This window comes from Camellia sinensis, chromosome 7 (assembly GCF_055761805.1).
Source record: "Camellia sinensis isolate YWXY chromosome 7, ASM5576180v1, whole genome shotgun sequence".
NCBI classification, from domain to species: Eukaryota; Viridiplantae; Streptophyta; class Magnoliopsida; order Ericales; family Theaceae; genus Camellia; species Camellia sinensis.
The window spans coordinates 47,792,145-47,817,524 of NC_138967.1; positions in this window are offsets into that span (position 1 = coordinate 47,792,145).

A 25,380-nucleotide genomic window follows, 5' to 3' on the forward strand; every position below is an offset into this window, starting at 1 on the left:
TGCAACTAAGATAGGCTCAGCTATTCTAAAGGTGACATATGAAATGCTACAACTAACAAGTATTCAACTTGGAATTGAAATACAAATGCAGTTAGTATGATGCGCCGAGCCCGATGCATGCAAGACAGATGAATGATGCAAACATGCAAGCATAAGTATGCTAATTGAAACATGCCCTAATCTAACCATCACAAGCATGTAAATAAAAGGGAGAAAGACGTGGGGTTGGAAGACATACATCACACGCACGCACACTTATTACAATTGTGCCCTCGCTCGGAGGGTCCGAATAAATAATACAGTCCGAAATGAATAGCTAATTACAGCTAATTATTACACATCCACTAACTAACTAACAAATTAGCTAAGTAAGCTATAAACTGGCATGCAAATGGACTGCCCTGGCTCTGTTTTGGATGACAATGAATGCATGCATGCTCGATACGCTTTGTCGGTAAATTCCATCGCGATGCCTTGTCCCGCCATTGTTTGCAGTTGATTTAAGAAACTTACACAAAGCTCTAGGAGGCTGAAACTCCACCTGGGGAAGGCTGCCGACCAGCTCTTGGCTTGGGAAACACCTGCCGACCACCCCTCATGGTGAAAACCAAAAAAAGGTGGTCGGCCTACCAGAAAACCTGGTCGACCGACCACTTTCTGCCCCTGGACCCTGGTTTTTCTACAACAAAGGCAAGAAAGAGAGAAAGCAATGTATTTTCAACATATGTGTGCGCGACCACTCCTCCCCGTCCTTGCACAAGCTCTAGGGAGTGTGGCCCTCGGTTCTCGAGCCACCAATCACGCATCTCGATGCATGATGGCCGAGAGACCGAATTGTACGTTTTAATATGACATGAATGCGGGTATGAACATATGAAGCCAACAATTCTATCATAGATAATCAAGAACGTCGGGGACCGGGAATCGAGGCACGTTTCGTCACTTGGAGTACGAAACGCCCCTCGCTTCCTGTGCTTGGACTAAACCCTATTCCAAGCACCATGCAAATGGAATGGCATGCACAATGCTACTAATATGCAACCTAGCATACGCAATGCTCTGTACTAAAATGACATACACAATGCGCGTGATGCAACATGACATACACAATGCTCTAGGATGCAACCTAGCATACGCAATGCTATGGATTGAAATGGCATACACAATGCACGATGGACTTACACCAATATGAGTGGACCTCAGCCGCACTCACATCAGTGGCCATGAGATGGAAAAGATACAACCGAAATGCGTGCACACGTGCACGCATACCGAGGACTGAACCTAAGGCATAAAATACCACTCTACTAAAGCATGGCAAGGGATGAAAGATGGCATACAAACATGTAATTTCCAGTGCTGAAACATGATGCTAAATGGTCCCAAAACATGGAAATATGGCACCCGATGCATGGAATAAGCCCCGAAACTCAAAACTAGGCACATGTAGTGAACCACAAGTATACAAAGCAAGGATTATATGATCATGAAGTCAAAAGACAGAGCCAAGGCAGTCCCAAAACATGCACATTTCTAGTTTAGAGCATGGCCAAAAGATGCCAACATGATAGACTAAAATAGCATGCAACATTGGCTAGTAAGTATGGGTTGTATTACAACTATATGATGCGCATGAGATCTCATCAAACCAGTCAAAAATAGTGAACAATACATGCCAAAATATGCCCAAATAATCATTGAAATGCAGCCAACGCATGCAAAAATGAGGGGCTTCTTTGGAGGGCCATGCAAGGGGTTGTTAAGCACATACAAGATAGACATGAAGCATAGAAAAACCACCTCTGTAAATGGACTATGACAGCCCTAAAACTCACCAAATTGGCCCTGAGATGGGTCTAAGAAACATGCAAAGAAAGGCCTCTTTGAAAGGCCTTGGATGGGATTGCTCTACACATGCATTGCAGACATAAAACATGGCCAAAAGAGCCTTGGACAGAGCTAAGGCAGACCCCAAAACTCACAGAATGAGGCCTGAAACATGCCTTCGAAGCATGAAAAATAGGGTCCCTTTGGAAGGCCCAAAAGACCACCAAGAAAGACAAGGAGAAAGGGGGTCACCCCCCTCTAATTTTGGCCCTCAAAAATACATCTCAGTGGCTAAGAGGCCAAACCATGGCCAATGCAAGTGCTCTAATGCATGGCCCTAATCATGAAGGAATGAAGCATGCATAGAGGAGGATGACCCCAAACAGAAAAATGCCCTTAATAAAACTTGAAGATGGGCTCAAAATAAGAACTTTTTTAGTTTATGACAACTCTAAAAAATGTTCACAAGTAGGGCTAAAATACGATGCAAAAATAGCCCTAAAAGAGAGATAGAGGGTAAGGAGAAGTAGATGACCTCAAATAGAAAAGTGCCCTTAAACAAAGTTGAAGAGGAGCTCAAAATATGACACTTTCTAGTTTATGACAAAGCCCAAAAATACTTTCAAGTGAAGCTAAGTAATTAAGCAAAAAAATGCAAGTTTAAGGGAAATAAACACTTACCCTTGAAGAGCCGACCTCCAGCAGCTTTTGGACCAAGTTGGTGAGCTTTCAACCTCTGCAAATGACTTCCAAGGTGCTGGAATGGATGATGGAGGTGTGGTGCTAAGGGTTGTAGTGCAAATGGACCAAGAAAATTAGGGTTTTGGAGCTTGGAATAGTGACAATGGAGGAGGGAGGTTATTGTAGACACCCCATTTTTGACCGACCTTAAGACTCAGACGTCACCGATTGAGCGCTTGGCGATGTTGCATAATGTGCTTGTTCAGAAGTTTCAGAGTCACGGCCGTGAGCCCTGCCTCCGGACTTCCGAACCCTCTTTTGTACTTTGCCTCGGTTTGCGAACCAGGCTCGGTTTTCTTTGTTTCTTTTCCTGAGGGAAGGGAGAGGTCCCGTAGACCATCTCTCAATGTCCGTAGGCTACATTTGGTGGCCGTAGGCCATTTTTCCCATTTCGGAGTCCGGTTTCCGGTTTTCGGAGCCGTCAGGCCGTGTGCCTCGGTTCGGGACCACTTAACCATCTCCTATTGCTCCGATTTTTGGCATACTTCCTATTTTCTCCCTTTTGAGGGACACTGGGGTCTGAGAAACCCACTTCGTGGTCGAATGCCACTTTCGGTGCTTAACAGCCCATTTTCGGGACCTCGAACTGCGCGTTTTGGCCCCCGAACATTCGTTTTGCATCGGTTTCCGTTCATTTTTGGCAGGTACCTCTGTTTTATTACCGGGGAGGTCACTGAAGGGTGAGAGGCCAGTAATTGTTGCAGCAACCAGTTATACATCCTCCGACGTCCTCTGGCGCCCGTTTTTCACACTTCCGGGCTAATGTTGAACACCTTGGGCCCATTTTCTTGGACTTTTAACCACAGGGTTGTGTTGTACACAGATAGGAGGACACCATCAGTTGGTGGCCGGCCACTAAATCAGATTGACCCTTTTGACCCCTAGCCGGCCGGGTAGGGGGTGTGGCCGGCCGGCCACCTGCAACAAAAGTAACTGGCCGGCCAAGATCCTTGCACTGTTCACTTTACAGTTGTAGAGCTTTATCCCCCAGAAAATATCAATATCCGGGGGATATTTTGTGGGGGAAAGTTGCCCTCCTTTTCCCCCACCTTTACACCCCCTTTTTTTGCCCTTATAACCAGCTGGTGGTATTATATGTTGGGGTTAGAAATTTTGGTCTTCAAGCTTCCATAGACAAATCCCTCTCTATACTTCTCATTTCCTTGAAAACTTCTAAGTCCCTAATCACCATTTCTTCTACACCACCAAGCTCTACCATCACCACTTCATTTCCAGCAACAAGGAGGGCTTCTCAAAGGCTAAAGGAGCTGCAAATTGATCCAAGAAGCAACAAAAGCTTTAGTCTTCTAGGGTGAGTGATATTTCTCCTCTTTGACCCTTTTTCTTGATCCATTTGTAATCCTCACATGCTTTTTGTTTCAAGCTCCGGCCCTAACTGAAAGTGGCCTTCTTTTGAGCTCATTTTCATTCTTCATTAAGGGCTCAACCCTGTTTGAGCCCTCCATGATGCACTTGCTTCACTGATCCTCTCATATGTCATAATCTTGCATGCTTTTTTTGCCCCATGAGTAATCTGTTTTTGAGCATGTTGTAAACTGATATTAGGCTTATTTTGAGCCCCTATTCAACATTGAAGAATGGCTCAACACCATTTGGGACTTCCATGTTGTACTTACCTTTATACTCCCCTTTTGGTCCCATTTTTGCATGCAATGGCAGCCTACCATGCTTTTGTTTTTGGCCATTTTACAGTTCTGAAAAAGTGTTTATTTTGGTCCATTCTTCATGTTTCATTTAGGTCCTTTCATGGTTTGGGACCTCCATATGCCACTTCATGTTATATCTCTCTTTTATTCCCCATTCTTGCATGTTTTGTTAGCCTATCATGCTTTTGTTTTTGGCCATTTTACATGCCTAGAGATAATCTTATTTTGGCCTATACTTCATGTTTCATTAACATTTTTTTTCTGTTTGGTGATTATTTTGTATACTTCATGTTATAGCACCTTTTGAGCCTCAATCTTGTGCCTTTTTTTTAGCATGTTTTTATATTGATTCGAGGCTTTCCATAAACTGTAAATGTGCATATTTTTGGTCCCTCTTCAATGTTGTAGAAGGAAATTTTTCAGTTTGGATTTTTCTTATATCACTTGCTTCATTACCCCTCTCTTGGCCCCTATTCTTGCATGCCATTTTTGCCCTACCTATGCTTGCTGTTTGGCCATGTTTATAACTGTGAAAGTGCCTTTTTTGGGACTGCCTAGCTTCTGTCTTTGCATTACATGTCCATATTGTGCATGTTTGGCATAGCTATAGGCCATTTTGGGTGCCTAAATTCGCATTTCGGGGCAATTCCATGCATTTAGTGTCATTTCGCCTCATTTCGGGACTGTTTTCCCCATATTTTAGTGCTGAAATTTTATTAGAATGATTGCTTTCCATTTCTATGTCATTGCATCGCATTCTGTCATCGCCTCGGTTTGCGTGCCCGTGTGCACGCATTTCGAGGCGCCTCATTTTCATCCATCGGCATCCTATGTGAGTGTGGCTGAGGCTCACTCATGTTGGTATAAGCCCATATCACATTTTCATGTCATTCGCATTGTGTATGCCATTGCCTCGGTTTGCGTGCCCGTGTGCACGCATTTCGAAGCACTTCATTTTCATCTATCGGCATCTTATGTGAGTGTGGCTGAGGCTCACTCATGTTGGTATAAGCCCATATCACATTTTCATGTCATTCGCATTGTGTATGCCATTGCCTCGATTTGCGTGCCCGTGTGCACGCATTTCGAGGCACTTCATTTTCATCTACCGGCCTCTTATGTGAGTGTGGCTGAGGCTCACTCATGTTGGTATAAGCCCATGTTACATTTTCCATGTCATTTGCATTGCGTATGCCATCGCCTCGGTTTGCGTGCCTGTGTGCACGCGTTTCGAGGCATCTCATTTTCATAGCATAGTGCATACTAGGTTGTATCTTAGATTGCATTCTGTCATTTTCTCGGTTTGCATGCCCGTGTGCACGCATTTTGAGGCATCTCACTTTCATAGCATGGTGTATGTTAGGATTGCATCTTAGTTGCATGTCATGCATATTGCATCGTGTCCGGAATAGGAGTTAGCCCGGGCACGGGAAACGAGGTGCATTTTGTACTCTGAGTGACGGAATGTGTCTCAATTCCCCAGTCACCGACACTCCGGATTATCCATGATGGAGTTAGGTTTTAGCTGTAGTTTCATGTGCATTCATCCTATATTGAGTTGTGTATTTCGACTCCTCGGCCATCATGCCTCGGTATGCGTGATTGGTGGCACGAGGATCGAGACATGCATATATCTATGCAAATACATTGCTATGCCCCTTTCCTGCTCTCTGTTGCAGCAAAACGAAGAATCAACAAGTTTTTGGGGCTTGGCACGCTTTTCAAGTACAGGTGTAAACAGAGGCTAATTGGGGCATTCCGGTGGATTTCCGCGCAAGACAACCCGGACATGCATCATCCATCAGAAGCAAGGCAGTCCCGGGCTTGCATGCCAGTTTTATTTATTTTCTTAGTTAATTTGTTAATTAATTAGGATTTTGTAATATTTTGGACTGTAATATTCTTTCATTCGGGACTGTAATATTTGGACTGTATTATTTATTCGGACCCTCTGCGCGAGGGCACAACTGTAATAAGTGTGCGTGAGTGTGATGTATGTCTTCCAACCCCACGTCTTTCTCCCTTTTATTTATCCGCTTATGATGGTTAGATTAGGGCATATTTCAATTAGCATACAGTATGATAGCATGTTTGCATTCATTCATCTGTTTTGCATGCACCGGGCTCGGCGCATCATACTAATTGCATTGTACTTTCAATTCCAAATCGAATACATGTTAGCTGTAGCATTCCATATGCCATGTTTAGAATAGCCGAGCCTGCTATAGTTGCATTTTGCATGTGTTGCATTAGGCATTTCTGTATACTTAGGGTCATGCATGATTTCTAATACAGTTTTTGTTTTGGCTTGGAGTACTCGGTAAGTTCTATGCTTTAGCATCCTTGCATGCGTGTGAGTGAATGCCATGAATAGCATGCTTACCATGAGGCTATGTGCTTATGTGATATAACTGCCTGAATGCCTGTGGGTGAAGGTCAGGTTGTTTAAATTGGAACAAATCATTGACTGTGAGTTTTAAGCCCACTAGATAGTGGCAAAATCACATTTTTCTAAGCCCACCTGAGGGTGGCAAATCCACGTCTTAGCCTACCTGCGGGTAGCAAACCATTTTCAAAAAGCGAACATGAAATGTTTTTGTTCCAATTCAGGCGATCCAGTCTATACTTGTATGCTGTGCGCATCACATAGTAACCTAGGCTAATAACCGGAATAAGAACTCATAATGTTTTCAAAAATAGATATCATGGTTAGTAGAGGCCGGTCTATGACCGGGCGAGCGGGGGTGCTCACGAAGTGACCTTCCCCAATCGTACCCAAGTTCCCGAGCCGAGGCAACTTTGGTGATGACGGACACGTGGCCTTTGGCACCGAGTCAGGGTTTCCTAAATTTCCCATTAAAAAACATTTAGGTGGCGACTCTGTATCTGGCAAAGCAGTCCATGTTTGGCACTTCTTTCAAAAATCTGTTTTTCTCAAAACGATTTGCCGAATTTGGACTCTTTGGTTCAGACTTAGAACCGTGACTACAAAGTCGAGTCCGAACTGTAGCGAGGTCCCCCGCGGGCTTGTTACAGTTATATGCCTTAGTAAATTTTGTTCAACCCTTTGATATGAAGCCAAGCCTCTCCTTTATAAAGGAGAAGTTCCAAAATATCCAAAAAGGTTCCCAAGTATCCTCCATACACGTGTATGTAGGATACACCAAATGGCCTCTAGCTGGCACAACTGGACTACACTCAGAAAAAGCAAAAAGCAAGAAGCAGGTCGGCCAATTCAAGTGGCCGGCCAGCCACCCCCTGTGGTAGGCCGACCAGGGGTCAAAAGGGTCAACAAAATTTTCTGGCCGGCCACCCCAGAAAAGTGGCCTCCCAGATGAGCGCAACACAGCTATGTAGAGAAAAACCAGAAAATGTGACCTAGAAGAGAGAAAAGCTAGCTTTCAAGAAAGGTTCAAAAGGGTCAAGATGAATTTCTGGCCGGCCTACCCATATTGGTGGCCTCCCAGATGAACACAACACAATGGTGTGGTGGGAGGCCAGAAATTGTGGCTCAAAAGTGGAAAAAACCAGCTTTCGGTCAGAAAAACCGGCTTTTAGAGAGAGAAAATGAGAAAACTGGTTTTTCAGGAGAAAAGGTGGCCTCCCACCATCCTACCACCTTCTTAACAATGAAAAAAGGGTCCCTACCAAAAATGGACCAAAACGGATGCAAAACAAAGGTTCAGGGGCCAAAACGCGCGGTTCGCGGCCCCAAAAACAGGTTGTTAGGCACCGGAAGTGGCGTATGACCACGAAGGTGGTCTCCTGGGCCACAGTGTCCCTCTAAAGGGAGGAAATAAGGTGTGTGCCAAAAACTGGAGCAAACAGAGGTAGTTAAGCAGTCCCGAACCGAGGCACACGGCCGACGGCTCCAAAAATCGAAAATCGGGCTCCAAATGGGAAAAATGGCCTACGACCACGAAACGTAGCCTACGGCCATTGAGAGATGGTCTACGAGACCTCTCCCTCCCTTCGGGAAAAGAAAACAGAGAAAATAGGACCTGGTTCGCAAACCGAGGCAAAGCACAAAAGAGCCTCGAAATCCGGAGGCAAGGCTCGCAGCCGAGACTCCGCAACCTCAGAATGAGCACAATATGCAACATCATCGAGCGCTCAGTTGGTGACGTCTGAGTCTTAAGGTTGGTCAAAAATGGGGTGTCTACACCATCTCTTGAAATTCACTCCTGTGAACTTCTCCGGGTGCTCGTGATGATTGAGCGGTCCTCCCGGAACAGCCGGAGTAACAACAGGAGGATTAACCACAGAGGCCACAGCAGGGGTTGGCAAGCCAGTCGCCCCGGGGTTCGGATCCCCACCAACATTAGCAGCAGCAGTAGCAGCATCAGAGACAGTTGCCATTTCTGAAAAATTACAGCAGAATTTTCACTATTCTGTATTTTCAAAAACCAAACTTAACACTAGAAAATCCCATAATTAGAAATTTAATTAAAAACTAGTCTCACCACGCAACCTAGAATCGAACATGGTTAGGAAAGCTTCCAGGAAGACTGAAGGGGTCACACCGATCCCACTTAACACCCAGTTAACCTTAGACAAAACTTTCAAGAGCATGTTGACTCCTAGTCCATGGAAAACAACTTTAAGAATTAAATTTTCCAAGGGATGAACTAGGTTAAACACACGAAGTTCCAAACTGTACAAGCAATTACAACAAAATTGCTACAATAATTACAAGCAAATAAAACGTTCTTTACATATTGGTGAATAATCACAAATGAACACTCAAGCAAACAATTGCTTCAAATATTTAGTCCAAATTAATCCTTTTTCCCATTTCCATAGGTATTCCTGCAATAAAGAGTTAGCAGCAAAGTACAACAAAACCTCCCTCAGCTTTTCTTTGCTTTTGGCAAAGTAGTGATTGAAGGTGAGGGTACTAGCAAACAAACTAATAAATAACTGTAAGTAAAGATTAAAACCAACCCTTAAGTTACACATCTAGAATTTAAACTAAAAAAAATTGTAAAAAATTAATTACATAATAAGCATGTAATTAACTATATAAGTTACAGACCTAAATTAAATATAATTAAACCATATTTTAAATTGGTAAAGGTTACATATGAACTTATGGTACACTAAACATGTAATTAATTGAAGCAAGTTACAAACATTTTATAACTCCTAAATACTTAAATCACATTACTAGGCAAGAATTGCAAATGACATGATTAACATGCAAATAATTCTAGAGAAATTAACATGAATTTAAATATAGGCAAGTTATAAACTTTACAACTCCACACCTAAATTAAAGATTAATAGGTTCAAGTTACATGAAAATTTACTACCTAATAAACATGCTAGAAATGTAAATTACACTAAAAATTAAACCTGAATGAACATGTAATTTATATTGTAAACTAGAAGCATGTAAATCTAGAAATACAAGGCATGAACCGGTACACCATAAATTAATAAATTAATTAGAAAATACAGTGAATTAACGTTGCACCAATGGAACTCTTCTTCCCTATTGATAACAGTGGCCTATTCCATGTCATGGGAAGACCAAACAGTAGCATACACAAAATGGCAAAATCAAAAGTTTAACCCTGTGTACATGCATCTAATAAACCAATTAACTCGCTAGTACTACCAGTGGCCGATTACATGCAAAATTATTACACACACCTATGAATCTATTAATCTAATTCTATGATAAACGTCGAATCTATTTTAAGCTTGTTGGGAAAAACTACTCACATTACATAATTTCACATTGCATATCGCAAAATTATGAGATGAACAAAACAAGCCTTCAATCCCAGGAAAAATAACATGCTGAATAAAATACAGATAAAATATAAAATGGTTAAAGGAAACAAACCGAAGCCTGTGTGATACCACAATCTCCTTAAAATAGATTCGCCGCCTCACCGCTGGGTGCTAGAGGTACGCCGGCGTCTACTTCCCAGGATACGACGGTTTTTACCAGCTACAACAGAAGCACCTTCTGATTAGCTTAGCGAACGGACAACGACAGCACTCTTTCTCAGGAAGAAAATTATAGGAGAAGTAGACTGACAGTGTATGGATGTCAAGGAAAAATTCTATATCTCTTTTCAAGGAATAGGGCCTCCTTTTATACACCATGGGGGAGAGGGGAGGAGCCTCTAGCCATCAAGGCTGGCAACTAATGCTAGCAAAACTGCCCAATCAATTTTGTAAAACTGATGAGCCTTAAATGTGTGAGTTATATACACATTTATGAGGCAATTTCTTATTCAACCATTTTTCTCCAACAGAGTGGTATGTACTTCCTTCGGTGTTTCACTCATCATTTTGAGTCATTGAAATTTCTTTCTACTCTTACTTAACCTCTTTTAATGTTTCCGAGTTGAAAATTTTGAGTTTTGGGGGTTAGAACTTGCCGTGGTGTGTAAAATCCTTTTCTGGGCGGCCTGGCAAAACCGCTCGTGCAGATTGGTGAAACCGCCTGAGCGGAACCACTCAGTAAAAGGGGTTTTTTGGACAGAATTTTTGCTCGTGCAGAATTAGGAACCACTTGAGTGGATTTTGGTGAATTTTCTGGGCCGCCTTTGGACCATTCCACTCGTGAAGAGCAATACCAAACCGCTCGTGTGGATTTGGGATTCCGCTTGTGTAGAATTAAAACCGCACGTGTGGATTTTGACGTGTTAACCTCGAATTTCGTGCTCTTTTTTCTCAAAACTGATGTCAAAGGGGTGTTTTGACCACTTTTTCGACTCTCTCTCTCTCTCTCTATATATATATCCATCTTTGCTCTCCCTTCTCTCTACAAACCCACCAAATTTCAATCTTTTCTCAAAGATTTAGCAAGATCTACCAAGAATTTGTGAGGGCTTCTCTCACCGAATCGAAGAGGGTGACGAGGGCTACATTCTCACCGATTGAATCAAGTTTTCATCAACATCCATTTTTAGGGTTTTTCTCTCCTTCCTCTTCCAAGCTTGAGGTAGGGATTCTCTTTGAGTTATATATACATTTTTGCAAGTTTATGTTAATTTTGGAACTTCCTCTTATATAGTATTGAACTTTGATTTTGGCTCATGAGTTCTTGATGACTTTAAAAGTGGGTTTTCTCAATGTTTTCTAAAAATTATTGAGGGTATGAACCATATTATTAAAGAGGGATGTTGTCTTGGAAAAATCCTTTTAAAAATGAGGAAAAAACCTAATTTTGTGGAAACCCTAGAAATTGGGAATTTATTTTGGAAAAATTATAAGATGTTATGAAATCTATGGCTGCCTAGTATTATGGTGAATATGTGATTGAGATATTCCTATGATTGTGTATAAAGAGGAAATTTCATATAGCGATCCTAGTTTTACCCTGACCTTTATTGTGTTTCAGACTCGGGTTCCGTGATGGTATGTTGTTGTCTATGTCTTGTTTCCTCCCTTTTATTCTTTGAATTTGAGTTTTGGGACTTGTTGGGCGAGTTTGGAACAGGTTGGTTGTCTTTTAGTACAAATGGTTCTTGCCCAGATTTTGGCCTTTTCGCTCGAGCGAGGTTTCTTACACTCGAGCTAGCCTTGTATAGTTTGCTTCTTCGCTCGAGCGAGAAATGAGGGTCTTCAGGTTTTTCTTCCAGACGCAGCTTTTCTAGGAAGGTGAAAGTGCGTCGCTAGAGCGAGGCTTTTTGCACTCGAGCGACCCTTGTGAAATCGTTTCTTCATTCGAACGAGATTTCTTGAGCTCGAGCGTGCGTTTGCGTTGATGGCAGACCTGAAGCTTTGCATTCTACGCTCGAGCGACGCTTCTTGCGCTCGAGCGATGTCACTGTTGTGTTTGGTCATTCAAGCGACGACTCCTTCGCTCATGCGAGGACTGCGTATATCAGTTCGCAGCAGCATGATTTTATATCACTTTTTGGTCTCTTTTTCACTCAAAACCCTAATCCAACTGTCTCTCTCTCTACAAATCTTCCATGATCTTGGGTCTCTCTACCCTACTTCCTTTGTTAAAAAGATAGAGTTTTGCGTAGGCTTCTTTTTTATCCGAAGAAATTTGAGTTTTGGGCATCTTCAAGTTTCTCCTTCTTTCTCTTTGGGCTCTACATTTGAGGTAGGGATATTCTACTCTTTAATATGAGCTTTAACCTAGATATTTGTCATTTTGTATAAATGGTGAGATTTGGAAAGATTTGGGTGAAGTTACGGTTACGGTTTTGATATTTGAAAAAGGGTTTTTCCATATTTGGTACAATATGTGTATGAGAGGTCTTGAACATGATATTGCTTGGGTATAGTTGGTGAAATTTGGTCTTGAGTGTAATATTTGGGAAATGAAGAAGATTGCCCTAATTTGAACTAAATAATCTTTTTGTATAAATAATGAAATTAGTATGGAGAATATGAAATTGGGGGAATTTGTAAATGAATGGTGTAGTTGAATTTGATAAATCACTCACCTATGGGAATTTGATAAATTATCTGTTGATAGATTTATCTATCGGTTTAGATATATTTGTTTTGGGCAATCGGTGGAGGATAGTTATGATTGTTGTAGAAATTGCATGAGAATTAGGAGGATTGAAACTAATCAATTGAATTATGTCATTGAATATGTGTTTTGATTAGTCGTTGTATATGACAAAGTGTTTAAATACATTGTATATGTATCATTGTTTGGGATGAGATATGAGATGTACTCCATTGTTTGGAAGGAGATAGGAGATGGACTTCATTGATAATTAAGTTGGCCGGAGTGTCCAGGGTGAAAGTCCCGAAATATAGCGATCTCGGTTGTCCCTTTACTGTTCTATTGTATTCCGGACTCAGTTCCGTGGAGTTGGTAGTTGTATCTATCTTGTTGTCATCTTTTAATTCCATTTGTTCGGGTTTTAGGATGTATTGGGCAGAGTTGTTATAGGTTGGTTAGGCTTTGGTTTCAATTCTTTGTTGCCCAGTTTTTAGGAGGTCCGCTCGAGCGGGTCTTCTTGCGCTCGAGCGGAGATTGCACGTTCCCAGTATTTTGGTGCTCTGCAGAACTTCTGCAGGCATGTTTTTCACACTCGAGCGGGTTTCTTTGCGCTCGAGCGGTGGCGCTCGAGCGGGTAGTACTTTTTGGTGTAAGTTCTGGGAGGAGGAAATCTACGCTCGAGCGGACTGGTTTTCACGCTCGAGCGGATGTACTTTATTCTTGTGTCTTGGCGCTCAAGCGGGCCTTCTTGCGCTCGAGCGTACCTAGTTCTTTGTTCTTGATGCTCAAGCATTGTGTTCTCTGCTCGAGCGGGAATGTCGTATATCAGTTGGCAGCTGGGCATTTTAAAATCACTTTTTACATTCTCTCTCTCTCTTACTTTCTAAAAAGCCATTTTGAGAGTTCCTCTCTCTAGAAACTCCATTCTCTCTAGGGTTTGATCTAGTTAGAGTGTTTCCTTTTCCTTCGGTCTTTGTAAAAGTTGGGTTGATCGTCGAGGGCTACACATTGATCCGAGAATATTGAGTTTTGAAGCACGTTGAGTTTCTTCACCTTCTTTCCTTGAGCTCCGAATTTGAGGTAGGGATTTCTACTCACTCTTATGGTCTTTGACCTAGATTTTTGGTTGTTTTGATAAAGTGTTGAAGTTGGGTAAATTTTGGGACTTAGGGTTTCAAAATGTTAAAAGAGGATTTGTTATTTTGAGTCTAAAATATGTATTGTGGGTTCAAAATAATGATATCGTTATTGGTTGTGGATATTTAGACCATTGGGTCAATATTTGGAAATCGGGTGGAAAACCCTAATTTTGGGAAAATTGTGACTTTATGGAATTTGGTTGGAAATAATGAAATTGGTTCATTAAATGGTTGAATAGTGGAGTTAGATTTATTAATCACCCACTTTTGAAAACATTTGATATTTTATCTGTTGGAGCTTTTATTATCTGTTTAGAAATAATTGCTTGGTCTACCGATGGAGGGTAGTTTTGATTGTTGTAGACAATGCATGATGATTAGGCAAATTAGAACTAATCAATTGGATATGTCATAGAGTATGATGGTTGATAGAATACATTAACGTTATGTATTGATTGATTGTGTATATGACCTTTGTATATATACGTTGTGTGTGTGGGAGGAGATAGGGGATGTACTCCACGGTTTAGGGGAAGATAGGGGATGGACCTCTAAACCGGATGTTGTTTGGGAGGAGATAGGGGATGGACTCCACTGATACAGCTCATATGCTTGTCAGATAATATGTTGATATAGCTCATATGCTTATCTTTGGAAGTGTTGATACAGCTCATATCCTTATCTTTGGAAGTGTTGATATAGCTAATATGCATATCTGTTGAAATGTGGATACAGCTTGTATGCTTATCTGTTGAGATATTGATACAACTAGCATGTTTATCTGTTGTAAAAAAAAAATGGGAAACGTTTAATATGAGTCACTGTCTCATATAAGTGGTTGGCCAGGTTCTGAGCCGTTGATGTAAATTGTGAAATTGATAAGAAATGGAAATTGAAATGAAACATGAACATAGTGATCATGAAATGAAAATGGGTTATGAATTGGCTTATGGAAATTGAACATTTATCAATTGCTAATGTCTTAGTCATTGCTCATACTGTGTTTAGCATATCTACTGGGCGTTGGCTCACCCTTTATGGGACATTATTTTCAGGTACAGGTAGTATGCCACCTCCAAGGACATAGCTTGGATGACGATGAGAGTTGAAGACTTTTTTTGTTTATTTTGTTCGTATTACATGTATATCAAGCCAAGGGCTTATTTTGTATAGAGTTAGTACTCTTCTTTTGTGTAACCAGGTGTTGACTTGGAAAGCTGTAAGCCCATAGGGCACTTGCTTTTGTTGTTAACATATAATACAGTGTAAGAATTACTCTAATGAATAGAAATAGTTGGTTTCTTTTATATCAATGCATGTTTAAAGTGATGGGTTTTATGTATTATTTTGAGGGCGTTACACGAAATCTTATATATTTGTGGGTGTCGGTTCCCTCGGACGTCGTTCCGTAAAATGACAAGAAATAGAAGTGCTGGAATCGATGAATGTATTGAATTGTGAACCATTGAGTTATAGTCTCATATTGGTTGCTTGATAATAATGAATTTGGTTAATTGATTTACCTGAAATGGAAGGATGGAAATGAATTAAGATATTGGTTATCTGTATTGAATGACCTTGAAAAGAATATGTCTTAGTTAAGAATGTTACACATTTATCTGATGCTCATATTTTAGTTAATTCTCATATATGGTTTAGCATATCTCTACTGGGTTTTGGCTCACCCTACTTAGGAAACCATTTTCAGGTACAGGTGACATGCCACCTCCAAGGACATAACTTGGGAGGCTTAGGGGCTGCAGGCTCCACTTCTGTGATTTCGTCTTTGTGTTGAATGTTTATTCAAGCCGAGGGCTTTACTTGTATAGAGACTAGACTCTTTTTTTGTTGTAACCAAGCGAAGTATTGGAAAGATGTAAGCCCTTAGGGCATTTATTTTGTTGTTCTCAATTAGAATTACATGCTATAGTTTCAAGACGAACATTTACGAAAATGTAATGCATGTAATATCTTTTGTAATATAGACTCTAATGAATGAAATTATAACATTTCTTTTATGTCTATAAATCTTATGAATGGTTGATATATATATATATATATATATTTTGAGGGCTTTACATTTCATGGAAACAAAATGAGAAATGGTTAAATTGAAGTTTGTTGTATAGATTATTATTGGTTGGTCTTGAAATGACCAAGTGGAAAAATAGAGATTTATATGTGGAGAATACATGAATGTTGATGTTGTTATATCATCGTTTAGAATTATACTAAGATGATTAATGTATGAAAAATGCCTGAAGGTTAATGTTGTATTATTTTATCTCTTGTAATATATTATGATATTGCATTGATAAGATATGTGGAAAGTGATCACAAATGGAGAATTGTATGGGGGAAATTGAAAAGGGATTATGTTAATGCATTGAATATTTTTGCATCTCCATGTCATTTTAGCATTGATGCGATTGATTTTAACTATTACATTGGAAAAAGGACATTGTTTTGTGAAACAGATCATATTGATTATCTTGGGGTAAATACGTTGGTAAGTCCAGATAGGGATGTAATTGGTATTGGTTAAGTTGGCCCAAGTGTCCATGGTAAAAGACCCAAAACACATGCAGAGAAGGTACCACGTGCCTTCCGGTTAGCTACCGATAAAGTGGGGATTTGACAGTACTTGTTATGCCTATTTTTAGACACCAACCTAGGGATTACTTGAGTCGTATTTACTGCCCTGTTGAACTACATTGAAATTATTGAATTGTTAAATTTTCAAGATTGCATTTTGCACAAAAGTTTCAAAGGATAAAAATATATATTTTTGAACATGATTTGACATATGATTCATCCCATGAGATTGTATAAAATATAGATACTTTGTTAAGGATTTCCTTTTGGGTTTTGTGCTCACCGCTATAGGATTTTGTGCAGGAAATGATGTGGTGATCCCACCAAGTTAGATGTGTGGAGATATTTTTTGAGAGCACAAGGCTTTTTTCGTTGCTGCAATTATTTTTGACAAGCCGGTGGCTTTATGTGTATGAGTTTGAAACCACTTTTGTGTAACCGGGCTTAAGACTTGGAATTTGTAGCCCTGAAGGGCATTAATTCGTACTAAACTTCTTTGCTACATTCTATAGATTCATATTTTAGAAATATTAAATATATAATCGCATGTGGAACATTCTTTTTGTATATTTCTTGATGGTTAATGAATACAAATGTTGGAGATTTGAGGATAATGTTAATATTGAGATTTGGTTTTTGTTTACATTAAATAATAGGAGTTAGTGAATCTGTATTGTGTAAATTTTTGGGACGTGACAATCATTATGGGCTTAATTAATCCTAAAGGGTGAAGATGTGTAATAACCAAGTTATGTGTTAAAGAATTGGAATAGCAATTTAGTTATTAAAATGAAACTTAATTGGATTTAGTAATGGTTTTGATTAACTTTGTATTGTAGCTATATTTTGTGAATTGGATTGGTTTAAGAAAAAAAATGTGAAGTTTTAGCCAATGGTGGACGTAATTGATGGTTTTGAAACAACGAATTTGGTTTTGGATATAAAATGGTGTGTGTAACTCTTTATGAAATGGAATGAGAAATGATTGATTTGAAAAGGTGGAATTAGTTATGGATTTATATTGTATCAGTCGTGTATCTATTTATCTATTTAGAGGTTTTATTCATTGGTCATCGGTGGAGGAAGACATTGTTATTGTTGAGTAGATGATGTGTATGGTGCATGGCGCCTTAACAGAGGTTCCTCGTCCCTTTAAATTTACGCCCGGTAAAGTGTAAAATGAGATCCTTTTCTCTCCGTATTGAGCCTATAAAGTGTGTCACCTTGTGATAAGTTCCTCTCTCTTCCGGTTTGCGCCTGGTAAAGTGTGACCTTGAGGTTGTTCCCCTCCAGGTGAGGCCAGTAAAACATTATATGTTATGTGGGTTGTATTATTTTCCATCCGTGCTATAAGTCGGTGGAAATGGAAGTATGTATTATGTTCAGTTATTTATATTTAGAAATATATGTTTCACGGTATCTTGTTATGGATGTTCCTTGCCCTTGGGCCTATGGCCAGGAAAGATAGTACATGTGTTGTTCCATAAGTATGTGTAGTGAGTTAAGTTATGAGATTAGGTTATGACTCGTATATGTGAACATGCCTTCAAAACAAATGTTGAGATATAATTCTTTTATATTAACATGAAGATCCAAAGAAACAAGGTTGTGTTGCGAAGTAATACTTTTGGAACTAAACTAGATAATTGGAAAGAAAACAAATAGTTTTACACCTTGTGGTGTTCAAATGGACGTTTTTGGAGACAATGTACTTATATAAATATATTTTGAATATTAAACTATCACGTTATTTATATTATACGTCATGGTGCATTCATGATCATAGACATTTATATATTGTTATTGTTTAGGATCATGTCGAGATCTCTACTAAACTTCATCCCACGTTACTAATCATTTTTTAGGTGCAAGTTGAGAACTGTTTCAAGATCGGCTATCTTCTTTAATTGTTGGCCACAGGGCTTTATATTGTTGGGGAAACGTCATTGTTGTAAAAAAAAGTTAAACCCATGATTTTTATATAAAGATATAAGCTTATGAGCATTTTGTTTAAATGTAATTCATGTTACTGTAGACACCCCATTTTTGACCGTCCTCAAGACTTGGACGTCACCGTTTGAACACTCGGTGATTATCCATGTTTGTGTTCGTTTGGAGTTCCCGGAGGTCTCGGCTCGCGCGCCTTGCCTCAGGATCTCCGAACTTGACCGTTTAGTGTCTGGTTTTGCACCAAACACTTGCATCTTGCCTTGGAAGGGCAAGGTGGGGCTTGTAGACCATCCCCACCCATCACCGGCAGTGGCTAGATGCCACCGGCTGGTTTTTGCTGCCACCGGCAATATAGTTTGCCGGCCGGCACTCTTTGTTGCCAGTCAGCACTATTTGTTGCCGACCGGCACTCTTTTTGGCCAAGATGGCATTTTTTGCCGGCCGATTGCTGTTCATCTGCTTTTGCAGATATTTTTAGACAGCTGTATTGCTTTTGGAGGGATCTCCCTCTTGCAAGGCTTGTCTTGTAAGCTTTACAAGAGGGATATAGGGAGGAACTCTCTCAAAAAGGCAAGAAGAGGAGGGCTTTTAGACATTTTTGAGAGGAGAAAATACAGAGAGAGCTCTGGTTTTTCTAGGGTTAGGGTTAGATATACACAACCTATCTCTCTTTCCCTCTTATTTGCACACTAGGTGTTTTGTGTCTCACTATTGCACACAAACACCTAGTGTTTCACCTTCCTCTTGGAGTTGAGGTTCTAAAGAGTGTGTTTTGAAGCTTTGGTGTTGGATTCAAGCTCAAGGAGGCCATTGGAGCACCATTGTTGAAGAGGACTACAAGGGTGAGAAACTAGTCCTTTTTTCCCCCATTTTTGCATTGATTTTCTACTAGTCTTAGAGCTGTTTTTGTGATTATTGTATAACATAAAAAAGTTCTGTTTTTAAGCCCTCTTTGTTGTTTATTAAGAGTGTTTTGTTGTTTGAGGGTTGTTGACCACCCTTAGGCCTCAAAAGGCCTCATTTTGAGCCATTTTGTGCTAGCTCCGGGATTTTGGTGTTGAGGTCTCTTCACCACTGAAATCTTGAGGGATTTCAGTGGTGAAGATGATGCTTTGAAGTCCCAAGAAGGAGAGGGCCACCCCCTCTCCTTGTTGTCCTTGAAAAGGGCATATTTTGGCCTCCTAAGGAAGCCTATGCTTGAGTGTGTGTTGAGCATGTTTGGTTTGTTTTTCATGCTTATATATCCATGATATAACATGATTTAAAGTTGGTTTTGGAACTCCATGCATGTTTAGCATAGTTGCCATGTAATACCTTGTTTGTGCCTTAGGTTGTTAGCCTTTGTTGGAGCATGTTTTTGGCTTAGTCTTGTGAAGATTATGTGCTTATCTTGACATGTTTTAGCTCTGTCCATAGTCGTTTGGATTGATCTTTGCATGCTTGACATGGCTCCTTTGTATTTGGGCTTGTTGGCCTTGAGTATGTGCATGTGTAGCATGATATCTTTGCATTGTTTTGGTGATTTGGGGTCACTTTATATGCCATTTCAGTCCCATTTCCATGCTTGTTTGATTGCCTTGCATGCCTCTTTAATGCCTTGGAAGCATGTGTTGCAATGCTCCATGTTTTGGCCATGGTGTATGCCTTTGTATTTGAGCCACTTAGATGCCATCTAAGGAGTCCCTTGGCCTTGTTTTAACATGCTAAAAATCTGTTTTTAGTTGTTTAATGCATGCCTTGTTTGGTCTTGTTAAGTGTAGCTCAATGCCACATTGGTTTGCTTTGAACACTTGGACTATTTGTTGCATGTTTTGGCTTGATTTGTTGCTTGGTTTGGCACCATGTATTAGCATGATTTCAAGACTTATAATGCATGCTAATTGTCCATGATTCTCTCTTTCAAGTGTGCTTGAATGTTGTTTGATTTATGCTTAAGTGTTGGTCCTTATGTGCATATGTCTGTGCATGCCATTTAGCCCTCACTTCTTAGCACTATGGCCACTGTTTTAGGTCTATTTTAGAGCTGCCTAATTCATGTATAAGTCCATCTTTCCATTTATTTGCATTGCCATATGTATGCTTGTATGCTTGCATAAGTGCTTCGCCATGCCATGTTGCATCCTTAGCTTGTATGCCTAGGTTGCATTGTATCTTGCATGCATGCCTTGTCCCTTGAATTGGTGATAGGAATAGGGCCTAATTTGTTTGATTGGCTTGCATGCATTTGAAATCAAAGTTGCATACTTGGTTCCTTGGGCCATCATGCATGGAAATGCGTGATTGGTGGTCCGAGAACCGAGGCACATGTCCCTTTGAGTCATTACAATGATAAGAGACATGGTTGGTGCATACATGCCTTGAATTGTGCTGCCATGCCTTGTTTTGCCCGCTGTTGCTGTGAGTTGCAGGTTCTGCAGGAATACTCTGCCGACCGGCAGTGTAATATGCCGACCGGCACCATTTTCTCTGCTGACAGACCCTATTTTGTGCCGATGGCCATACTACACTGCCGGTGGAAATTCCAATCAGCCGGTGGTGATCCTCTCTGTTCAAGGGATCAGTCCTGAGGTTTTGACAGCCTCCAGAGGAGGAAAGGAAGGAAAACAGAGGCAGCTTGCGCATGGTGGCGCGCTTCTCGAGGCGTTTTCCCGCTTTACTTAATTTATTCAATTTGTTAATTTAATTAGTTAATTTGTAATATTAATTAGCTGGTGTAGTTAATTAATTTGTAATATTTATTCGGTCCCTCCGAGCGAGGGTAAATCTGTAATAAGTGTGTGTGGGTGGTGTGTATGTCTTCCAACCTCACTTCTTTCTTCCCTTTTATTTACCTGCTTACGATGGTAGATTAGGGCACGTTTAATTTAGCATACCTCATGCTATGCATGTATGCATCCATGCATTTGTATTGCATGCATTAGGCTCGGTACATCACGCTAATTGCATCAATACTTCAATTCCCAAACTGAATACGTGACAATTGTGCATTTTCACATGACATGTTTAGGATAGCCGAGCCTATTCTAGTAACATTTTGTATGCGATGCATTAGGCACTTCACATGGACTTGGATCATGCATGTTTGCTAACAAGTTCTTTGTTTTGGCACGGAGTACTATGTAAGTATTTCCGCTTTAGCATCTCGCATGTGTGTGAATGTTAACATGACAGCATGCTTAACATGTGGCTAGGTGCTTATGTGTTAAACTGTTTTGAATGCCTGTGGGTGAAGGTTGGATTGTTTGAGTTGGAAAAACTCGTTGAAATCCGTGTTTTAGCCTACTTGCGAGTAGCAAATTCCAAAGCATTTTCAAACCGAACGGATATGCAATGTTTATTTCCAAATTAGGCAATCTAGTCTATACTTGTTTGCTGCGCGCATAACATAGTAATTCTAGGTTAATAATTGGTTTTAGAACACGTAAAGTTTTCAAAAACGGATATCACGGTTAGTAGAGGCCGGTCTTCGGACCGGGCGAAAGGGGGTGCTCATAGCTGACCTTCCCCGATCGTACCCAAGCTCCCGAGCCGAGACAACTCCGGTGATGACGGACATGTGGCCTTTGGCACCGAGTCAGGGTTTCCTAAATTCTCCCATTTTAAAACATTTAGGTGGCGACTCTGTATCTGGCAAAGCAGTCCATGTTTGGCACTACTTTTTCAAAAATCTGTTTCTCAAAACGATTTGCCAGATTTGGACTCTTTGGTTCAGATTAAGAACCGTGACACAAGTCGAGTCTGAACTGTAGTAACCCCAAATGAACAGAACGGGACTCATCCTCCCGGGGCGTTCGGGGACGTCCACAGTTTCTGGCGACTCTGCTGGGGAGTTTTAGAGAGTTTGACTCGAACTCGTGATATCCTGTTTTTGATCTCATTTATGTGTTTCTTTGCATTGCATGTGCATTGGTGCGCCTAGGAACACAGTGTTTGCCACCTGCCATTCCTGAACGGTTTGCCGGAGGCTTGTCTTGTCAAGGCATGTCCATAAGGCTGACCGGCTATGGGCTCTGACAGTGTGGGAACACAAACCCCGGTTTACCGGGGCACCCTTTTTGACCATTCGACCTAGTGCATATTCGGAATCCATAATGATCATTCCAAACTAGGACAGGTTGCTTACCCGATGCTAAGTTGTTTGAAACCGTTGTGTGCGTAGTGAAACCCTAGTTCCTGACAAAATAGGACAGGGAAACCCTACCCTAACATAGGGGTGTTTTGGCTCTCTTTACTTGCTATGTGCTTTTAGAGTGTATCTCTATAGGAATGCATATACCAGTTTGCGAGTTTGAGTATCGGGCCCGAAGGCGCCAGAATCAGTGTTGTTGAGAATCAGTTATCAGGAATCAGTTATCCGCGGGTATCAGATTCAGTATTTTGGGAACAGAAATCTGGGAACAGTGATCAGCAGTAGGGTACAGTTGTTTGGCTACACCCGTGTTTGATCAGTTTGGGCTGAAATGCTATCTGTTTTTCTTTCAGTTCAGAGAGTTGCAGAGTTGATACAGAACAGACAGTGTCTTCCCTTTGCTGAGGCAAGATTTATGGCGACACAAAGTTCAGAAGAAATTGTGGTTATGACGGCTGCATTGGAGCAGGGGACCGCTCCGCAGAGTGAGGCCAACATCAGTATGTCATACCCACCCAGGTCGCCCGTTGTGCACCCGGTCTGGGCTCCCCAGTTATACCAGGCTCGTGAGCCCACCACCTTTGAATTGATGGGAATGATAGGCGATCTCCAAAGGTCTGTGGCAGACCTCGCCTATGGAATGTCGGCTTCACCGCCAGCGGCGCCGTATGCCGGGAATTTTGTACCACAGGAGCCCCCGCTACTGGGGCGGATTGTGATAGATCTTAGCCAGCCAGAGGTGGCTTCCGGCTACAGCCACGACATGCTAGTATCAACCCCGATCCTTGATCAGGCTGAGGCCAAAGGAAAAGACAAGGCAAAGATCGATGCCGACCCCATTGAGCAACTGCTGTGGGCAGTCGAGGCTTTGAAGGCCAGAGGGATGAACAAACAACAAACGTCTGCAATAGTGACCAAAGCTGTGGATGATGCTTTCCCCACTCCGATCAAAGGTAGTTCAAGCCAGACAGAAAACCGGGATGGCCCCCGTCATGCCCAGACAGTTCCTGTAGTTCCCAACCCTACACCGGAAAAAGTTCAAAAGGCCAAGGCAGCGCCAGCTGATCCTTTCGCCAGCGCATCTGGCAAGAATCCTCAAACTGCAAAGTACCTGCCCCGAGGGCGCAGGGTCTTTCACGACCTCCACATGCCTTTGTCTAGGGCATTGCTAATATTGGCGAAGAATGGGCATCTTAAGCCTTTGGAGCCTCGGCCACTCCCGAAGAATCTCCCCGCCACTCATGATGCTACCTTGTACTGCGCGTACCACCAACAGTCCGGTCACAGCACCGATGGATGTTCCCGCCTTCGTCATGAAGTGCAGGATTTGATTGATAACAAGGTTATCCTACCACCTACCTCGGGCAAGCCCGTCACCACTCAGTTGTTGGATTTCGAGGGCTCAGATACTGCGAGTATGTAAAGTGAACCGCCTGCGGGCAACATTTGGTGTATTTTTGAAGCGTCTGGCACGCATTTTTGAGCATCGGTGAAACCGAGTTTTGTAAATCCTGGCTTGGATGTCGAGTCAGTCTTTTGTTTTTGAGTCTGTCTCTTTGTCTTGAGTCAGTCTTTTGCTTAAGGGTCTGTCTGATTGTATCGAGTCAGTCCCTGTTGTATATAATACCCGGTGATTCAGGGGTTGTTGTCCCGAACACCGTCTTGTTTTGTAATTATCTGTTTTTGTTTTGAGTCTGTTTCTGCCGAGGGGCCAGTTGCACCAACAGAGCCGATTAAAACAGCTGTTGCTATCTCAGCTTCATGCTTGCTTTCAGCATAAGGACCAGAGAATTTGATTGGGCTGACAGTACATCTCGCCTGCTCTCCTGCGCGCCAAACTCATTGCATTAACCTAAGTTTTTCAGAAAACAAACCTCTTGAACACTGCGGTGATAAAAACGAAGAGGAAGGAATTCCTCGGGTTTTGTAAAATTTTGATCATTTTGAGAGAAAGAGAGGCGTGCTAAGCCTTTTTATGAATGAAATCATGCTTGTCGGCGTGAGTACTGAGAAGGACCCTGGCCTGATCCAGATTGGTTCCACACTATCTTCGGCGCGAGCGATTTGTCGCTTCCTTAAAAACTTTCAAAAGCAAATGTTTTACGCGGCCCTGTGAAGACCTGTGTGGAATCCCTCTTGAGGTCGCGCAGCCTAGGATCGCTCTCAGCCTCAAGATTCAACCCGTTTGCTTTCCGATTTTGAACCCGTTCAGAATGTTCAGAAAGTTCAACGGACAAATGCCGTGAAAGGTCTGTATGGCCAGTTTCGAAGCAGCCCTCGAGTAAGAGGCACCAAAAGCCAAGTCAGAAGGAGTGGATCTCGCCGAAAGAAGCTCGTTGAGCAACCGTGAAGGGTTCTTCTGCAAATCAGTGCAACAGCCGTTCTCCTGGACACAGAGAGGCTTCAATTCCAAGAAAAAACCATTTGGCATGGACTTGCTACACTTTTACCCTTTGAGAGGCTCGCTGGGCCGAAAACCCGGAAGGGCGGCCCAGGCAAAAGTTAGAGCAAGAGAAAAATACAAAAAGAAGGATTGAAAAAGAAGAAAAAAAAAAGCAAGAAAAGAAAAAAAAAGAAAAAGAAAAAGAAACGAACAAAAGAAGATGAAAAGAAGCTCGCAAGGTCGAAAACCCGCATTGAGCGCCTTGGCAAAAGTGAGAGCCTAAAAAAAAAAAGTGAAGGTTAAAATACCCGAGTGGACCTTAACCGGAACTACGTAAGGCTTGATTCCCATGTTTGGGATACGTAGGCAACTTCATCATGAAGTCCAGCCCCCAACGCTTTCATAAGCGTCTCAGTCCATGCAATGGTTTCGATTTCATCTCAAAGTCTAGTCGCCAACGCTCCCAAGGCGACTGTGTCCATATATGTGTTGTGACCGTCTTCGTCATCGCTGTGTCC